Source organism: Musca autumnalis, unplaced genomic scaffold, assembly GCF_047663935.1.
Source record: "Musca autumnalis isolate F117 unplaced genomic scaffold, ASM4766393v1 scaffold_3, whole genome shotgun sequence".
NCBI lineage: Eukaryota > Metazoa > Arthropoda > Insecta > Diptera > Muscidae > Musca > Musca autumnalis.
This window is the reverse complement of record NW_027411866.1, coordinates 218,790,716-218,810,718: the sequence shown is the minus strand read 5'-3', so window position 1 is coordinate 218,810,718 and position 20,003 is coordinate 218,790,716.

Below are 20,003 nucleotides of genomic sequence, written 5' to 3'. Positions count from 1 at the left end.
ACTATGTTTGCAGCGTTTAATCTGGTACGTACCTTTGCTGCAACAATGTAGTGGTCCGAGTCTATGTTTGCACCTCGAAACGATCGTACATCCAACACGCTCGATGCATGTCTTCCATCTATCACAACGTGATCAATTTGATTTCTTGTTCATTGATCTGGCGACAGCCAGGCGCCCTTATGAATATCGCGATGCTTAAATCTGGTACTGCTAACTACCATGTTTCTTGCAGCTGCAAAGTCTATTAGCCTCATACCATTGTCAGATGTTTCGCTGTGGAGACTGAATTTTCCAACAGTTGGAATATATTCTCTTTTCCATTTTTGGCAGTAAAATCGCCAAATATATTTTCTTCTAAGCGTTCGTAAAATATATATTTGGTCTGTTCGTCCTTGTCTTCAGTGGGAGCATGAGCGCAAATAAAGCTGATGATGAAGAATTTTGCTTTTAATCGAAATGCAGCGAGTCATTCACTGAGGTGAAGCTGGAGGCCAGATGCTTTAACCTCCGACCAAAAACAAATCCGCAACCACACTAATGCTTTGTGTCATGGCAGCTATAATACATTGCATCACCTTTTGGTGTTGTGACGTCTTTCCCGCTCCATCGTATTTCGTGTATGGCAGTAATGACGGCCTTGTACTTTTCAAATACATCTGCCAATGCGTAAACTGCACATTCTCTATAAATAGTGCGAGGTGCAGATTCGCAGATCATGGTCCTTAAAACGTTTGCGGCGTTCGTCAACTTTAGATGGATTTGTTTTTCTTTTCATTCGTTTTTTCATAGTTACTAACCCGGCGCCCAAACCCAAGTTTTTAACGTTCTTATGGGTGAATGCGCGGCACATTTTAGCTCACTACTTTTAACGGGTGTTATAGGCAGCTATCCCAGGTGTCACTACGAAGAGGTCAGTGTCCACTTGAGATGAGAGAGGGACAATGATAAATCCTGGACTTTGCCATGTTAAAGCCATTCAGGACCGTTCCTTGGTATATTTCACCCACACGTTCGAATTTCCAAAACATCCTCAATCAAACACTCCAATAGTAATTTTAATTCCAAATTTTAGGTTTCTAACCCGAATAAAAATTGTACCATTTTGTACTTTTCGTACATACAAGTACGAATTTCCACAACTAACTCTTTATCTCACTCCTACACTACAACAGTAATCTTAATTCCAAATTTCAGGTTTTCAGTTCACTCAAATCCTAGTTGTACGAAATTTCGTACCATTTAATAATTTTCGTACACATTAGTACGAATTTCCAAAAACCATTTCCACATAATAACCCTACTTTTCAACCGTGATACCCATACCAAATCCCAAGATTCTAGCTATATTCATTAAAAATATACAATTGGTACCAAATTTAGTAACTTTTAGTACTTTTCATACACTTGTAGTTCGAATTTCCAAAACCCTTTGTTACATTTTTCAAAATCCCTGTCAGTGACCCACATGCATTTCAGAATTCAGAATTCTACCTTATTTAGTACATTTTAGTACTTTTCGTACCCTTCTAGTTTGAATTTCAAAAAAAGAAACGGCCATATCTCACTCCTACACACCAACAACAACCCACACTCAAAATTACAAGTTTCTAGCTTCAGCCGTTTCGTCTGGGCGATGATATCCCAGTCAGTCACTCAGTCATCACTAAGATCTTTTATATATTAAGCTAAAATTATATATGTAAAGATAGTTCGATATACATAATTGGTGAGAAAGAAAAGCTTTTGTCCTTTTGGTGATGTCGTGTGGCTTTAAATCTTGTTTTGAGTTATATACTTGTGTGCTTAAAGTGACTCCAAAAATTTATCAAAAAGCTCATATATGAAAATTTTAAATGCTTTTGTGCGTGATCTTTTTTTATTGAATCAATTAAGATTTTATCTAATCTTAGGTAAAAGCTCAACAAATTATGATACAGGGATACGAGGTTGTGAAAAAGTCATAACCCTATTGTATGTCCAATACAGGTGGTGCCACTGTGGTGCAATGGTATGCACACCCGCCTTCCACTTTGAAGGCCGTGGGTTTGATTCCCCGTCCAGGCAACATCAAATTTTCAACGGTGGCAAAATACCCATCAGTAATGTTGGCGACATTTCCTGAGTATTTCAGACATGTTCAACTTCTCTAAAAGTGGTGTCTTAATACACGGCGTTCGGACTCGGCGATAAACAGTAGTCCCAATATCATTGAGCTAATATGAATGGGGGTGCACTCATTAAGTCACCATTGCACAGTGGTCCCACTTGTATGGGAAGGTGCGACAAAAATATTTATAATGGTGGGATCAATCTGATTTTTTTCAGTATATGCTAAAAATAAGTAAAAAATACTTTAGCCGAAAAATCATCAATATGGGTCCAGCGGTACCACCCGATTTCAAGTATTTTGAAGCTTTTATCTACATTTTCGGCCCTTATTGGCTGTACTTTGGTATTTGGGGTTCCCAATGGTAAAAAACCTTCTGCGCCAAAAATTGTGGTATCAGGTATAGCTCTCATATTACGATACCTCCCTATTTCAGTTATTTTGAGGTTTTTATCTACATTTTCGGTTCGAATTGGTTGTAATTTGCTATTTGGAGTTTTTAGTGGTCAAAAAACGTCTCCGACTGGTATCGTGGACAGGAAAGGAAACAAATTATTTCATTTGAGGTAAGAATATCTCATGGTGGGGGATATAATAAAGTTCGGTGCGAACGAACTTATCATGTTTACTTGTTTTTCATATTATATTTAGCATCATACATATATCAACAATATAAAAATGTAAACAAATACACTCATTAGTAGATCCCAAAACAAAAATGTCTAAATCTTTAAAGAAAAAAGTCAAAACAAACAATTAATAAACAAAACAAAGAATAAACTGAGAATACAGTAATACCGCATATTCGCTGAAACTACAAGAGGCATCGTCAGTATTTCTAATGTCACACACGGAAATGCATATATATGCAGCTGGCACCAAATTTGTTGTAGACTTGATACTATTTCGAACATTCTTAAAAAAATTTGGAGAGTGGCGAAGTTAGTAAAACTCTACTTCAATATTTAAGACTTGAAAAAAAGTATTATAAACAAGAAAGCAAAGGCTATAGTCGGGACGGGGCCGACCATGTGATACCCTACACCACTACCTCTGTGCATAAGCTTTTCACTGGTAACCATTTCGTTTGGGGAATATAATACGACTACCTCCAAACATAATATGCCTCTTTCTCTCTGGTACCCCCATAAGCAACCAAAATTTCGTGACCATCCGATCAAAATTATGACCTGTATCGTGATAGCAAAAAATGGAAGAATTGGATGCATTACCGAATATTGTGGTATCACCCTTGTTTGACCACCTTCGCCAACCTACTGTTCACAATGTAAAGGTAATATTTTCTTCTTCCATTGACTGGCTTTGCCATTGAAATATCCCTATATATTCAAAAAGAAAAAACTTTGAATTTGTCTCCACATGAGTTTTTCCCCATTCGGACCCCTAAATATTATCCGACTATCACCAAAATTAATAGGCTTCTTCCTCCGTGGGACCCGCATCAACTCCCAAAAAATTCCTGACGATTTTATCAAAATTGCGACTTGCAGCGTGATTACAAAAAATCCCAAAATGGGATGAATTACCGACTATTGATATATCTCCGTTATTTGGCCACCTACGCCAACCTACTTTGCATCATTGTAAAGGTGGGATATTCTACTTTCATAGCCAGGCTCTGCTTTTGGAAGCTCCCCAACCAAAGCTTTGATATTCGTCATTATAATTAAAATGGCAAAAATTAAAAGTTGGGTTGTACTAGCGACTATTGAGATATCTTCGTTGTTTGACCACCTACGACAACCTCCTATACAACGTTGTAAAGGTGATATTTTCTACTTTCATTGGCAGGTTTTGCTTTTGATATACCCTTATAGATGCAGAAATATTCGCTTTGAAATAAAACGTTGACTTTTTTCTAAACAAGTTTTTTGCCCATTCCAACCCCTAAATATTATCCGACCATCACCAAAATCAATAGGCTTCTTCCTCTCCGGGACCCTCATCAACACACAAAATTTGGTGAAGATCCGATCAATATTGCGACCTGTAGCGTGATTACAAGGTTTAGATGGACAGACGGACGGACAACACATAGACAGATCGGCTCAGCTCGTCGAGACATTCATTTTGGTATATATATGTATGGGTCTACGACCATTATCTCGATGCGCTTCAAACTTTTTGGCCAAAACCAATAATGTATATATTCGAACTTGATACAAGCTTCGACGGTGTGTTACTATGAATAAAATTCGGACTATATCATTTACTCCTGTCGGGAGTGCACATGCGCGTTATTTTAGAAACAATATTAGAATCGGTGTGGACCGATATGGCCCATCTTCGACCTCATTCTAAGTTTGGACAAAATGTTTCGGTGTGCAAAGTAAGGATCATGTCGATTGTTCTGTTCGAGAGTTATCATGCGCACCACTCAACCAGATAGACAGACGAACAGGGCTATATTGACTCTAAATTGTCTGAAATAAAGAAATAAATAAGTAATGAAAATATTTCAATTACCCCACGTAAGCTTATAGGCCGAGGGTACGATACAAAGAATTATTGCATATTTTTTGTTTTTTCTATTTCATCAAAAATCCTCGCAAAAATGTTTACCAAAAAATTGTATGAATGTTTAAACCACCACTAAACGAAGCACGCGCAAAAGGGCAAGAGCAATGTATTGCTTCATCTCATTCCACATCTTTCTAAAAATACAACCAAAAACATGATTAAAGACAGCAATTATAATGGCATTATAACCATTCATCAGACGTGAGTTCATTCTATTTAAATCCACAAGCCATCATGCTGTATGTATGTATTAATAGTTGGTATTACGAATACCTCGAAATGTTAAGGCAGAGCTGTGGCGGAAGCCAGCCAACATACCAGTTATGGGCAAAATGAAATCAAGGAAAGAATGAATAAATGGGCAAATAACTTAACGAGTACCACCACCATATGACGTATGATGAATATTAATTTATGCTACCTACCTCTTCCCAACGTATATATGTAGATATTACATCGCATATTTTCAACTAGCATTAATCTGTTTCTTGATTGACCATTCTCCGCTTTATGTGGCGTACGTATAAATGAACATAATTGTATAACATTGATGTTGTTTTTGTGGTTGTAGTAGTAGATAAAAGGAAAATTAAACAGGATTTATTTCAAATTAGTTAGGATTATTTTCTATGTCTGAATGATCAAACGAGCATTGATGAATGGACAAATGAGAATTATTCCTTTTTTTGTTTTAAGATTTCAGATGGCATTGAAATAGACAAAAATTTGTGGAACGAAAGAGAAATTTCGCAATAAATGGAAATTGATAATGATAAATGGGTAATATGATTTAGAGTAAGATAATAATGGGCTTTTGTGTAACATTAAAGGTAAGATAAATGGAGCAACCGGACAAAAGGTAAAATATAAGCAATTTGGTAAACTACTTTTTTATTTTGGTGATTATTATACCAATTTACAAATGATACCAAGTTTATCAATCCCAGACATTAAGAATGTAAAATTGGAATCCATTTGACATGTAAATTTTACTAAAAAGCTCTCATCCATAAACAATGTTTAATCAGTAAGAAAGAATTTATCTCATACGAAGCGGTCTATATCCCTGCACCACCACGATTTCAATATAATTTGGCGAAATTTTTTGAAGACCACACTTAGTCACATTTTTGAATTTGTTTTATATGGCTATCCAGTTTTGTGTATGATGCGTTAAATACATGAAATATATATAGGAGCTTTATCGATATCTTAAACATTTTCATAATAATGTATACGGGAGCCAACCCATCGATTTCAATATAATTTGGCAAACTACTTTCTAGACCAAATTCCGTCACACATTCTAAATTTCATTTTATTATAAGGTTGATAATATCCCTGAAGCAATCGCAAACGACGCATTTTAAGGAATAAATTTATAATGTTTGGTTTACATTCGGCGTCTTTTCGTGATTTCGAAGGCGTTTCGTGATTTCGCGCGGAATCAAGCAAAAATTATCATGATTTCGCATACAAAAATGAAATCATCTCATTTCGTGATTTCAGCGAAATCAACATCGAAATCGCAGTACACATGATATACAACCCTGCTATTGCCTGAAAAAGTCCAAAAGTTGCAACACTTTTCACATATCACAATAAACAAGGTAGATGGTCAATTGATGCAACAAAAAATTTTAGTATCAAAATTTGTAAACAATGTGAAAAAAATATTAAATTACTTTGTCACAATGCTATTTTTCAGTGTGTTTTTGTACTTTTTTAATGGTAATGTTAGAAAAAAGAGCGAATTGGCAAAAATTGATTCCCCATACAAATTTCTTAAGAAATAATGAAACGAAAAAATTACGGAAATTGCAAAAATTGCAGCAAATCAACGTATCAGCTATCGTATTTAGATGATAATGAACATGTTGCTAATTTCTACTATGCCAAAATTGTATGGCAAAAAACAGGAGAATAGGGTGTTATTCGGCGCTGTTTTTGTTTAAAGAGAAGTGCAAGTCTTGCTAAACTTCGAAGTACTGGAACGCATTTTTAGCACTAAACGGGAAAACTGCTGCAAGTTCTGAACACACCTTTTATCTATAAAAATTTATTATTATGATGTCTCAACGATAAAATCATTTTTTATTTTTTCATTTGTTATTACTATACACAATTAATACGATATATAGATAATTTTACGATAACTTTCGAAATAAAGTTGTAAAGTTCTATATTGTCGTATATTTTTGATGACTAATTAAATTTACAACCACTTGTTTTGAAAATTCATGTTCGATCAGCTGCGCATATGCATCTACCTTGATCATTGTGGTATATTTGAAATCAACAAAAAAATAAGTATAAACACCGGGATGTATTTCAGGATTTCGTGAAATCCAGTGGATTTTACAGCGCAAGTGTAAACTTGGCATAAGATTGACTAAATGGAACAACTTCTCTCGGTACTTCGCTCACAAAAATTCAAAACTTTCGCTTAAGCAATTTAAGGGCTTTGAACTTTTTTGAAATGTTCATAAAATTTTGTGATTGTGTGAGCAAGTCCACGCTTCCTGAAGCAATGAACTTAAAGTTGTAATGAATTCTACAACTAAAATGTCTGGTTAAATATCGTGCTTACCAGGCATTTTAGTTGGCCAGAACACACGACAGAATTATTTCAAAAATTGTATCCAGTTCCATGATTTAAAATGCAAGAGTTTAAGACTTTGCGCTTTAATCCTGTTTAAGGTCACTTCTCGGGTCGTGTAAACATTTTATTAAGGGAACAGTCGTTGATCATTTTTATACCCTCAGCATTTTTTTGCTCATACTTCATACTTTTTGAGATAATGGCCCTGGAGCTCCAAAAAAATCTGCCGGCACTAACTAAACTTGGTTGTGCCTAACATAACACTCGCGTACATACTTGGATTACGTCCAAATATGGAACGTACATCGTACCACTCCTTAGGGTATCTACCACACAAAATTTGGAACATGTAAACTTTAAGGTTTTTTTATACCCTCAGCATTTATGGTAACGAGGGTATATGGCGAATAACAAAATTCCTTTACAATTCCATTTGAAAAAAATTAAAAATTTTTTTTGCGAGCACATCTACGATTTTTGGTATAGAGGTAAAGGAAAAAAATCCGGTTTCAAATCTACTCGCGTTCACGAAATTGGCCAATGCGCGCAAAAGTTATAGCGGTTTTTATTCTCATATAAAGAAAAAATATTTAAAAATATCTTTTTTGTTGTTATGAGAAAATGAATGCATAAATCGTTAACAGCATTCCATATCTATTCGTGGATGTTTAAAAAGTTATTAAATTTATTCTTATTTTCGCGGAAAATCAACAAATAATAAAAAAATTTTGAAGTAAATCCAAATTATCCTTTCCCAGAATCCGTACAAACCCTCAAAAAATAAATTAAAAAATATATGCGGAATCTAGACAATGCGTAGAAAAATATGATACCAAATTTATGGAGATTGGGTACATAAATTGCATATTATAGCAACAACAAAAGAGAAGAACTTATTGTTGGAAAATATTGTTGCAAATATTTTTTTGGTTTGATTCTAAAAATTCGAAAAAAATATTTGGGAGTTCTCCAACTATTTTGCTAAAATCCCATAGAATAATGAATGTATACTGTTAAAACTTCATCAAAAAATATGGTTTACAATCGCGAGAGTTTAACTGATTACTGTGATTACTTATATGTGTAGGAAATTAAGAGTAATATTGAAATTACAATCATTCAATAAATATTAAAATTAAAAAGCCCGTTATTCGCGAATTAGTTAAAGTTGGTTGATGCGCATTCGTTTTTGGATACAGCGAATCAATCTCTTTCAAAATTTATGCATATTTCGATGTTTCACTCAGGGGCCATTGTGTGCCGCCAGTTGCATCATACACTGCAAAAAACCTTAAAGTTGGTAAAAGTCGCGCAATGTGCATACGATTTTGATGCGCATCCGGTTTCATCAGCGCCTATCAAAAATACGTCAAAATATAACAATTTTAATTAGATTCTTCAAGAACCGCGGTTGTGCCTCCATATTCAATTTTTTGTGAAAGACCCATATTACTCGCGTATCTCTTTTCTTTTATGACACGCGTTTTCGCAAATATTATAATCGCAAGTAAAGGATTCCATTTATGTTAAAAAAATTAAAGAAAATCGCGGTTTAGTACGCGGATTTGTCAAAATATATTTTTGCTGATTTTCCGATTTTCAAGGTATCTATATCCGGGGTTTTAGTAGATGGACTCTATCGCGGAAGGCTTCATTAGAACCGTCGCGTAAAAAAACTAAATTCACGCGGGTTTCAAAGGAAATGGAATGACAGTTGTAAATTTTACACGCAAAAAATAGGTTTTGTAAGAAAATTCACGCATCAAATTTTGGCCTTTCGACTCCAATTACTAGGATGCTGTAAGGAGCACACTCATGAGATATGCATCAAACGACGTAAAATCACGAGTTCTATAATCGTGTTAAGAGTTTGGAATATTATCTTCTTGCGCGTCCGGATTATTAAAAAAATTCAAAAAACCCCGAAATTCCGGCTTCAAAATGTCAGCATCAATTTTAGGAGGATGCAGTGGATATATCGAAAAATCATACACTACAATCTTGTTGCCCATGGAGTATTCTGTGATTCTTTCTTTGGGGATATGTCTATAAAATGTAAGGTTAAGCCAAAAATCGTATGGGAACATAAAAAAACTTGTTGGCTTCAACCCATTTTTACTCATTTTTCTACATTGATGCCAACACAGCTTCCACGAAAATTAATTTTAATGGTCGACATTATGGGATCCCTCCTAAAACACTTCATTTTAAAGAATTGTAGTCATACTTTATAGAATATATTAACAGTTCGCGAATTCTGATAGGGTGAAACTCGGATTCATCGATTGCAAAACATTTTTGTTATTCGCCATATACACTTTCATACGGGCAAAATGTGCCTCATCGAAATAATGGATTAAGACCCCAAGTATGTTTGGACGAAATCCGTTTCAGACAATTTGGAGTCTATTTTCTAATATTTTGTCCAAATTTAGTTTAACTTCCAAAAATGACCCATATTGGTCCTCTCCTTAAGGTACCTTCCCTGCAAAGGTTAAAAAAAATAAAATTATAATCCGGTACGTCGGTCAGTGGTGAGCTATACGGCGCCAGTTTGGTCTGCTAGGTTATATGATATGCAATGGAATAATATTCAAACTTGTCAGAATGCCATCCTGAAAACAACAATGCCATCCTGAAAACAGTGGACCATCTTCATGAAAGCCATCCCAATCACTATCTAGTGGGTAGCCCCGATACACCCAGGCACATGAAGAAGGGTCTTAACGTTCTAGAGAGGGATTGCCAACAATACAGGAGAGAGCCCCTAGATGAACAAGTATATATATCAAGCAGGTTTGAAGAGCATCCACACGGATGCAGTTGCTAAGGCCATAAGCAACTACACTGTAAATAAAGTCCTCGGTGTACACCCCCATCTATCGCAGCTGAGGAGCGTCAGTTTCCACAACAAAATAGAGGTTTTGGCTCAACTACGCTCGGGATATTGCAGTCGCCTAAATTCTTATAGGCACGTTTTCAACTGCCCTGCCAAACCTAGTCATCTTACACCAGTGGATCTCTAGTTACATCCCATCGATGCATCCACATTCCTGGAACTGGAAATAGAGCCAGATTGAGCAATAGAATGAACACACAAACATACAATAATAAAGACTCTTATAACAACAATAAACCAGAGTAGTTGTGGCTTAACTACGTGCAGGATGGTGCAACCGTCGAAATTACTATAGGATTTTGCAAAAAATCAAAAAATATAGGATTTAGAAAATTTGTACCCAATCAGTTACTCCGTGTCACAGTTATCTGCGCTTCAACCAACCATACAGTCAGATGGACGGGCAGGGCTAAATAGACTCACACTTTTCTGACACTGATTTCGTCCAAAGGCAGTTAATTACAGCAGCAAATTTCTCTTAACTTTAGAGGGAGCGATGCCATTTGGGTAGTTTATGTAAAATTCGCAGAACTATAACGAAATGAAATGTTTGGACAAACCAGTTAGAAAGGCCACACGAAATATTGGCAGCGAACACAAGTTGTTGCAAGACATCAACGCAATTCGAGAGCAGATCGTGAACTATACTTTTTCGAAATTTTCAGTGAGAGGTACCCGAAGGAACGGATCGATATTCGAATCTGATTTATATCTGGTAGATGCGCAGAGTATGGACCAATCGGTTACTGCCTTCGAGAGTTATCGTGCGCATTGTTGTACAAAAATGTTTTGAACTATTTTAGGGTAGGTACCCGAAGAAGTGGAACGATATTGCCTATTTTCGAACTTGACTTAATTTTAAAAAATAATTACGAAGGCCAAATTTTGCACCGAATCGGTTGATCCGTTCCAGAGTTATCGTACGCTCAAGCCAACCATACAAGTGTACGGGCTAAATCGACTCCAAATAGTCTCAAATGGATTTCGTCCAAACTTACTTTGGATCCAAAACAGTTAGTTCGATGAGGCACATTTTGGTCGAGGGTAACACCGAGGGTGCCACCGTGGTGCAATGGTATGCACACCCGCCTTGCACGCTGAAGGTCGTGGTTTCGATTCCCCGGCCAGGAAACATCAAAAATGTCAATGGTGGCAAAATACCCCTCAGTGATGTTGGCGACAAGTGGTGTCTTAGGACACGCCGTTCGGACTCGGCAATAAACTGTAGGTCCCATATCCTTGAGCTAATATGAATCGGGGTGCACTCATTGATATGAGAGAAGTCTCCCTTGTCCCATCTGAGATGTTTGTGGAACAATTATATATTATTTGTATAACACCTTATCAACGTGTCGACATAGGTCATTAGCAATGCTACTGTTTTCACATCGGCTTCTGATGCAGTTTTATTCTTCAGTCTCATTACTTGCATATATTTTAGCCTTATTCTGTTTGGGTGGTATATAATCACAACTTATTCTAGAGTCAACGCCACTGCTGGATACCAAAAGAGAAATTGTTCTTCCTATATCCTGAGCACGCTTCAAGTATATGTGACCAGATTTTCTTGCCCGTCCCGATGGGATGTTAAACGCGTCACTAATCTTTTTGTGAAGTTTCACTTGATCATTTTTGTCATCATTTTCATTTTCAAAGCGTTAAAGATCATTTGCTATGCTGTTAATTAGGACTAGATTTAATTTGGAAAAAATTTAAATGACAAAACACATTCATCCATCTACCAACGACTCATAAAGAATATAACATTACATATATAATTGCCTTTGAACACGCGCTTCACAATAGCACGATTATTGCCGGGCTTCCTCCCATTAGTAGTTAGCCGCTTTTTCTGTTTCCTTTCTTTTGCCACAATTGTTAGTTTTAACCACTACAAGCAACAGTAGCGCAGAGCAATATAAAAAGGCTACAGTGGTATTTCATGTACTAATTGTATAAATAACTTAATGTAATGGTGTTGCATGCGTACGTACGACAATTACTTACAACATACATACCTACACATAATTCAAAATGAGAACTTCTCCATATAGCTTGCCTGCACAGCAAACGGGTATTATTTTAAGTGTGGTTAGGCACATTTCCGTTTAAATTGTGATTACTTCCGCAAAAAGGAAACCTCAAATATAGGTTCATTGAAATTATATTGCCATTCCCTTTTTTGCCTCTCGATTGTTTGGGGTTTCCTTTACGGTTTTCATATTCATCGTTAGTTACGACATCTGTTTCATTTGTGTTTTGTGATTTTTTTTGCGTGTGTAGTTTGTAGCCGCCGTCGACATTATTGCATGTCTATGCCTTTGAATAAAGGCGTGTGTGAACTTGTACGTGTGGGTGGGTGTGGGTGCAAAAGTCCCTCTCTTTTTGTGTTCCACTACTTTGAGGTTATTATGGTTACATTTGTATAACAATTTTGCATTTAATGCAATAAGAGTTATGTTATTTGAGTGAGCTTGTATATGTGTGTGGGGGATATTCGAGTTATTATTTTCATTATGTCTGTGCTAAAGTGGAAACAGAAGGAAAAATAGTATGGGAAATAAGTAGTTTTATTCCGCCATTCACTATAAGTCATGGCAATTGGCTTGTTAAATTACAGCCTCCGAAAAGTGTAATAACTTACATAGGTGATTAGGCGACAACGTTGTTCTTGCATCGCAAGAATATTCTCAGCCGAGGTTGATGTGTTCTCTTTCATTTCAGCTTCCCATCCAAATTTTTATTTTTCCTTCTGCAGATACGCATGTATTTTACAAAAATGCAGATAACATAACTATTTTAAACGAAAATCTCTTAAAGGACGATTGATAACTTCTCTCATATCAATGAGTGCAGGCCGCTTTTTAATTTAGATAATGGGCATGGGACCATTTTTTTTATCGGCAAGTCCGAAACGGATCATTTTTTCTACCAAACTCCTTCAAAACGATTTCAGACCACAGGTCCTATTATGTGAGAGGATACAAGACGGTATATATTGTTACGAACATAGTTTTTTATAGTTAGCATGGAGGATCCCATAATTGAAATTCGCGAAAACAAGAGTCATAAGAAATGAAACAATAACCTTGAACTTGAAATCATAAAATCACACGTAGAATGAGGAAGCAGCAAAGAGAGAACTGGTTATTTATCATTGTTTTTGTATCCAATATTCCACAACAATTATTACTCTGCATCCAAAACAGAGGGCATGCAAAACTAAAACAATGGAAGTGGAACGCATTGGAAGCCTGATCAACTGTTGCTCTCTCCCTCTCCATATGTCTCCGCCTCCTATTACAACAATGATAATTAAGGTGAGACAAGCAAAAACAAAACTTTAATAGGAGAGAATGCAATAATAACAGAGGGATTATGCGTTAAAATGGTTCGATTGGAGGAAAACAAGAATGTTTTTTTAAGAAAGAGGATGAGTGGTGATTTTTGTCTTTACATAGAACAAAGTGAAGTGCAGTTCGCAAAACCAGATAGCAGTTTTTTTTAACAAAATAAAAAGTTTCGCTGTGTTTTATCGAACCGATCTTGTTGGAACAGTGGATCGCCGAGTCTTGTATCGTTTGATAATTGTTGTGTACCGGAGGTACACCATTCAGCTACCGTCTCGCTCCACCGCCCCATAAGTGTTGTCGCCAGCTAATCACATCGCATCACAACTTTCATTCCTGCGATTTGCATACGTCATCACCAGCTGCTTATGCCCTGCTCTACCAGCTTCGTTTTTTTATCTATAGCTCAGCTCACTGCGACCTTCCATCCGCCGTGCTATTCTTGCCCTTAAATCATCAGTCAGCTGCAAATACTCCGTCGTTTGATTAATTTCCGTGCGGCCATCTCATCAACACCTCAACCAACAAAACTTGCCGATCAAAACAGAACATAAAAATCTCGGGAACCAATTTTAATTAAACAACATTTCTTTTTGTTTGTAAAAATATAAAATAAACTAATAAAGGCAAATTTTGTTACAATATCATGTGGGATATGTCTGTGTCTAGTACACAATTCTAGAGGTAGAAGTTATAAATTCATTAAGCGCACATCGATTATAAATTTTAATTCAATGGCTAAATTCCTAAAGTTTGCCAACTCATAATAGTGATGGGATAAGATAGTAAAAACATAAAAGCTATGCATGTCCGTTTGTCCATGTATTTTTGTAATCAAAGTACAGGACGAACGCCATTTTTTTCGACATTAGGTATTTTGTGCACCAATCACGCAATTCCTGTCCTATGTTGATGAAATTAAAACGTGTGGCCGAATTTGGCCTAGAAAAAAGTTTGCCATATTATATTGAAATCGCTTCAGATTTTCGCATTATATTAGGTTACTGGTGTACGTATATCCAATGATTTTCGTTCCCATAGGATATTAGCTTATGTTGCGCATTTTTTAATTAATTGAGTAAAATTTTAAACTGTTTTAAATTTTTCAAGAAATATGTAAAGCATTTGGAGGAAAAATTATAGAGAATAATTTAACTACATTGGCATACTTATTGTTCAACATATTTGAAAATATAAAAATAATTAAAAAGTTAGGCGTTTTGAGCAATTTTCTCCATAGTTGTTGTTAAGTTTTAAGGCGTTGTTTAAGAGTTTAATCGTAATTTTAGGCTGTCTTGAACGTTTGTAGCATATTAGGTCCAATACTTTGGCTCATACACAACATCTAGAAAAACATTCTTGCGATCTTTTGTTTTTAAAATTTTTGATAGAGCAATACAGCAATAAAATATAAAATCGTTGCTTAATCTTTGTGGTTTTAAATGTTTGTATATAGTCTCTAACACGTTTTTGTGATGAACTATTTTGAACATCAAAACAATTACAAATTCATGCAAAAGAAACTTATCAACCATTTTTATACCCTATACCACATGTGGAAAAGGGTATTATAAGTTTGTTTTGGTAAAAATTCATGTAACACCGCGAAATATTCGTCGGAGACCCCCAATGTGGTATACCAATCTTAATATCTCGACGAGATAAAGCGATTTTGAGATGTGTGTCCGTCCGTCCGTCCGTCCGTCTGTCCATTATAAATTGTAAACACGCTCCAGGCCGCAATTATGGACTGATCGTCATGAAATTTTGTATGGAGGTCGGGTTTAGATCAGAATAGATCCCTATTGTTATTGGTGATGATCGTGAAATATTTAGCGGGTGAAATGGACCAAAAACATAATATTTTTCCAATTTTCTAGCGGCTCTGTAGGTCTCAATAATAGTCCGATCAACGCGTAATTTCAAATAACGTAAGAGTATATCACAAAGGAGAAGCTTGCAATTTAAGATGGCGATCGGATAATATTAAGAGGGTTAAATGGACCAAAACTTTTGTGTGAAAATTGTGAAAAATTTTAATATACAGCTTATATCTTAATTTATGGAAGTGACATTCCGGACAAGTGAGATATACTTGAAAGTGGAACGCTTGACCTTTCAATTGATGCCAATTATGTTGGTGTGCATGATCAAATAACAGAGTTACAGCCTAATATATTCTGTTATTTGTTTGTAGTGTAATAATAAACTCGCTAGAAGTCGCAATTATACATCAATAGTCACGAAATTTTGCACCGGGTAAGAGTATAGGTCGAAAAAGATGCCTACAATTTTGAATGATGATCTGATATTCTTTAGCGGTTCAAATGGACCATTACTTTTGTATGAAAAATATACAAATTTTATTTTTGGTCGATAGTTTAATTTCTTGAGGACATATATATTACGCAAAGTAGCCTACATATGGAAAAAACTACTGACCTTTCCTCTGATGTAAATTGCAATAAAGTGTTTGCTAGATAACGGGCCTACTGCCTAATATATAATGGGTTCTGTGTAGAGAACCACAATTTTATCCCATGCTACATATTGTCTCTCCAAAAGTTTATGTAACACCACGAAATATTCGTCCTAGAGCCCTTATTTGGTATGCCAAAATTCATATCTCGACGAGATAAAGCGATTTAGCGATGTGCGTCCGTCCATTAAAAATTGTAAACAAGCTTAAGGCCGCAATTATGGATTGTAACGAATTTTTTAAGGAGGTTGGGTTCGGGCCAGAATAGAAATGATTAGTTTTTGGTGATGATCATGAAATGTTCAGGGGATGAAATGGACCAAAAACAAAATTTTAACCAATTTTGTAGCGGCTCTGTAGGTCAAAATAATAACCCGCAAAATTTTAAACAAAGTTTGAGTTTATGATGAAGATGAAACGTAAAAACCGACGTGAAGATCATATATTACTTAGCGGGTTAAATGGGCTGAAACTTTTGGTGAAATTGGTAAAAATTTCATTAAGTAGCGGTTAAACAACGGAAGTAGTACTACATAAGTGGGTTTCATTACATTTTATTTTGTGTGAACTAAATTTTCCTTTCCTGCTACAAAAATGCCTTTGTCATGCTAGATAATTTTTGGTTATGGTCATAAGTATTATACATTACATCTCTGATATTTGATAACACTATGCAACATTGAAAATGCAAACAACTTTTGCTATCTATTTTTTGAAAGTACATATCTAGACTACAAAAACCCTAGTAGGGTTTTGTCCTGTCAGATCCAGTTCGGATTTTATGGCCTCATCTAAACCGGGCTAAATCTACACTTTTTTGCATTTATCAGCCCTTTATCTCAGAAACGAATAGAAATTTGGCCTTGCTGTCTTTAGCAATATTGTAGCCCTAAACTAGTAGAACTTATCTTTTGAAAAAACCACATAAGAAAAACTCCATCTAGGGCATCAAAATCTATAAAATATAGAACATTTTACATAATTGCTGAAATTCTGGTCAGTATCGGCTAAACTATTGGGAGTTGAACCAAGTAACCATTTGCTAAAATCTTCCAAATGAAGTTCTCAACAATTCTTTAGAACATTCTGAAACTCTAAAATGCTTACTTTATGTTGTTTCAGCGGTATTTTGCATCATATCTTTTACAACACTTATTTCAAACACTGTTTACACCAACAGTTTATTCTCGCATTTCGGATTTCACTACAATATTTACATTTTTATTAAATCGTCGTTGAAAAATTTACAGAAAAAACGGCATAGAGGCATTTTACAACAATGACATGTTCTGAAGAGTTGTGTATTACATTCCAGGGTATATTTTAGCAAAAGAAAATATTCTGAAAACGGTTTTGGAGATACGGTGCGAAATGTATAACAATTGTGGAATTTTTGCATATATTTTAAAATTTGAGGCAATAAATGTAGTTTTTCGAGTTCATTATTTCTCCAAATATTTTATCTTGTCCTTATCTACAAATTTGCTTAAGAGGTCAGAAGAAGATTCGCATTGGTTTCAGAGATATAGCCCCGGATTTCTTTAAAAACTCAATATTTAACCATGCTAAGATGGGGCCATAAAATCCGAGCTGGATCTGGCACAATAAAATCCAACTAGGGTTTCTTGTCGTGTACTGTCGTGTCTTGTCGTGTCTGTACTTTCAAAAAATACTCAGTTCGAATTGTTTGCACAAGATCACCTTAAAAATGTGGCACAGTGTAATTAAATTCTCACAATCATTGAAAATAAGTTCCGTGGAAAGCGATTGTCCAGGGATAGTGGTATAGGGTATCCCATGGTCGGCTCCGTCCGACTATAGACTTTTCTTACTTGTTTATGATATCATTTCTGTTCCACCGCAGTGTCGTCTTTGAGGTTATTTGAAACTTGTGTCTTGCTACAAATTAGTAAATGTCTATTGTACAAAAACGGATTTTCTGTCGTATTTTTATGATTTGTTCGACCTTTTCGAATGTTAATAAAATCAAGATTATTGAGCTTGAGGTCAATGAATATATATTATTTATTGCGTATTATTTCCAATGTTTCGAAATTACATTGAATTTCATCTTTAAGGGATTTTTTTGTCTATTACTCTTTGAATTTTATTTTAGGAAGTACTTTCAATGGATGCAAATTTTTAAAATAATAGTCTTTCCTTCTTCGGCAAAGGACTTTGTGACGACAAACGAAATCAAAAAAAACTGATCGGAAACATATTCTTCTTCGTCAAAATCTCAACAAGTATCAGTCGGATTTGCGGACAGGAACTGCAACTTGCATCTATGGACAGATCGAATAGCGGCAACACAACCATAATTCTTTAACACAAATCTATGTATTAGGAGATTTTCAGAATTGTGTAGCCATTTTCGGACGTATAGAAGATATGGATCAGAATTGTTGTGGAGGGATACCTGAAGAAATTTAACGGCCCGACATAGTTCATTTTGGAAGTTGATTTTAGTTTGGGAGTCATTCCTTTTAAATGATATTGCGCCCACCAGTCATTTCAGTTCGTCATAGTATAATTTTCAGTTTTTTTCAGAAAATATGGACTTGCCCACGAAAACCATAATACCGTTCTAAACACAAGGAATACTTTTAGTAAAAATCTCTAAGGATCCTCGATCCTTAAACTGCATTAAACAACTATTTTGAAGGTTTGTGAGGGAGGTACCCCAGTATGGTCCATTTTTGAGCTAAAAATAAGTTTGGACAAAATATTACTAAATCCAAAGTTTGGACCAAATCTGTTGCTCCGTTCAAGAAAATCGCGCATACCACTTTAGCTAAAATTCTTGAAATTTTGGGGAAAATACCAGAAATACCATCCTCGAACTTTATATAACGCTCGCAGAAATATTGTGATAAACAATGTTTGGACCAACGCAGTATCCGATTCGAAAGTTGACGTGCGCACCAGCCACTACACATGGTAGCCGTAGTTGTTCTTTACGGCTTTCGGGCCATTTTCTTTGGAAGTATGGACTGAAAAAAATGGTACTGTAGTAATAGGGACCCCGAGAACACTTGTTGCAAAAAAGCAAAGCGTTTCCAGAGAGGTTTTTTTATTTATTAATTTATTTATTTCATATTTTTACTTATAACTAGGTTATTAGAATAAAGGAAGTGAAGCCACAACTACTGAGATCTTAAGCTTACACATGTATATTTACAAATTATCCAGAGAAGCCTTAACCTGCACTTTTCTGAATTTTTTTCAAATACTCTGTGGAAGGTTACAGAAAGAGTGGATCGATATGGTCCATCTTCGAAGTTGATAAAGATTTGGACAAAATGTTACGAAGGCCAAATTTTGGACCGAATCGGTTGATCTGTTCAAGAATTGTCGTGCTCTCCGGGCAGCCATCCAGAAGGACGAAGATAGCTAAGTCGACTCCAAGTTTTCAGAAACAGATTTCTTCCAAACACACTTTGGCCCTAAAATAATTATTTCAATGTGCACATTTTGACTAAAGGCTGAGAGTATAAAAAATGTAGATTGGGAAAAAATCAAATAATTTATGCCTACGAATACCTTGGATAGGACGCCAGAATTTCATTTTAAATGAATTCAAGACTGGTTGCGAGAGTTTTCCTTGTTCCTGATCAATTTATGAGAAGATCTACAATAGGAAACCAGAATTTCTATAAATAAAGTTCGACGATTGGACGCAAAAATTAGTCTATTGACATATGTACGATTGGGCGACAGAATTTGTCATTTACATACCCGCTAGAATTTCATGATGGATGGACTCACTATTGCTCAGCAATAGTGATATAACTGAATTACATAACATTCACTGTGGTTATGAGTTATTCGATAAATTATACACTCAAAAATATATGCGATTATTAATATATCCATTATTTTGAACATATGTTAACTCTGATATATTGTCAAAAAAGTTCTGAAAACAAGAGGAAATTGGCAAAGCAGTCTTACGTCGTTTTAATTAAAAATAGTAATGACAATTATTTCATCATTAATATAAGCCTAAAATAAGGTTTAAATCA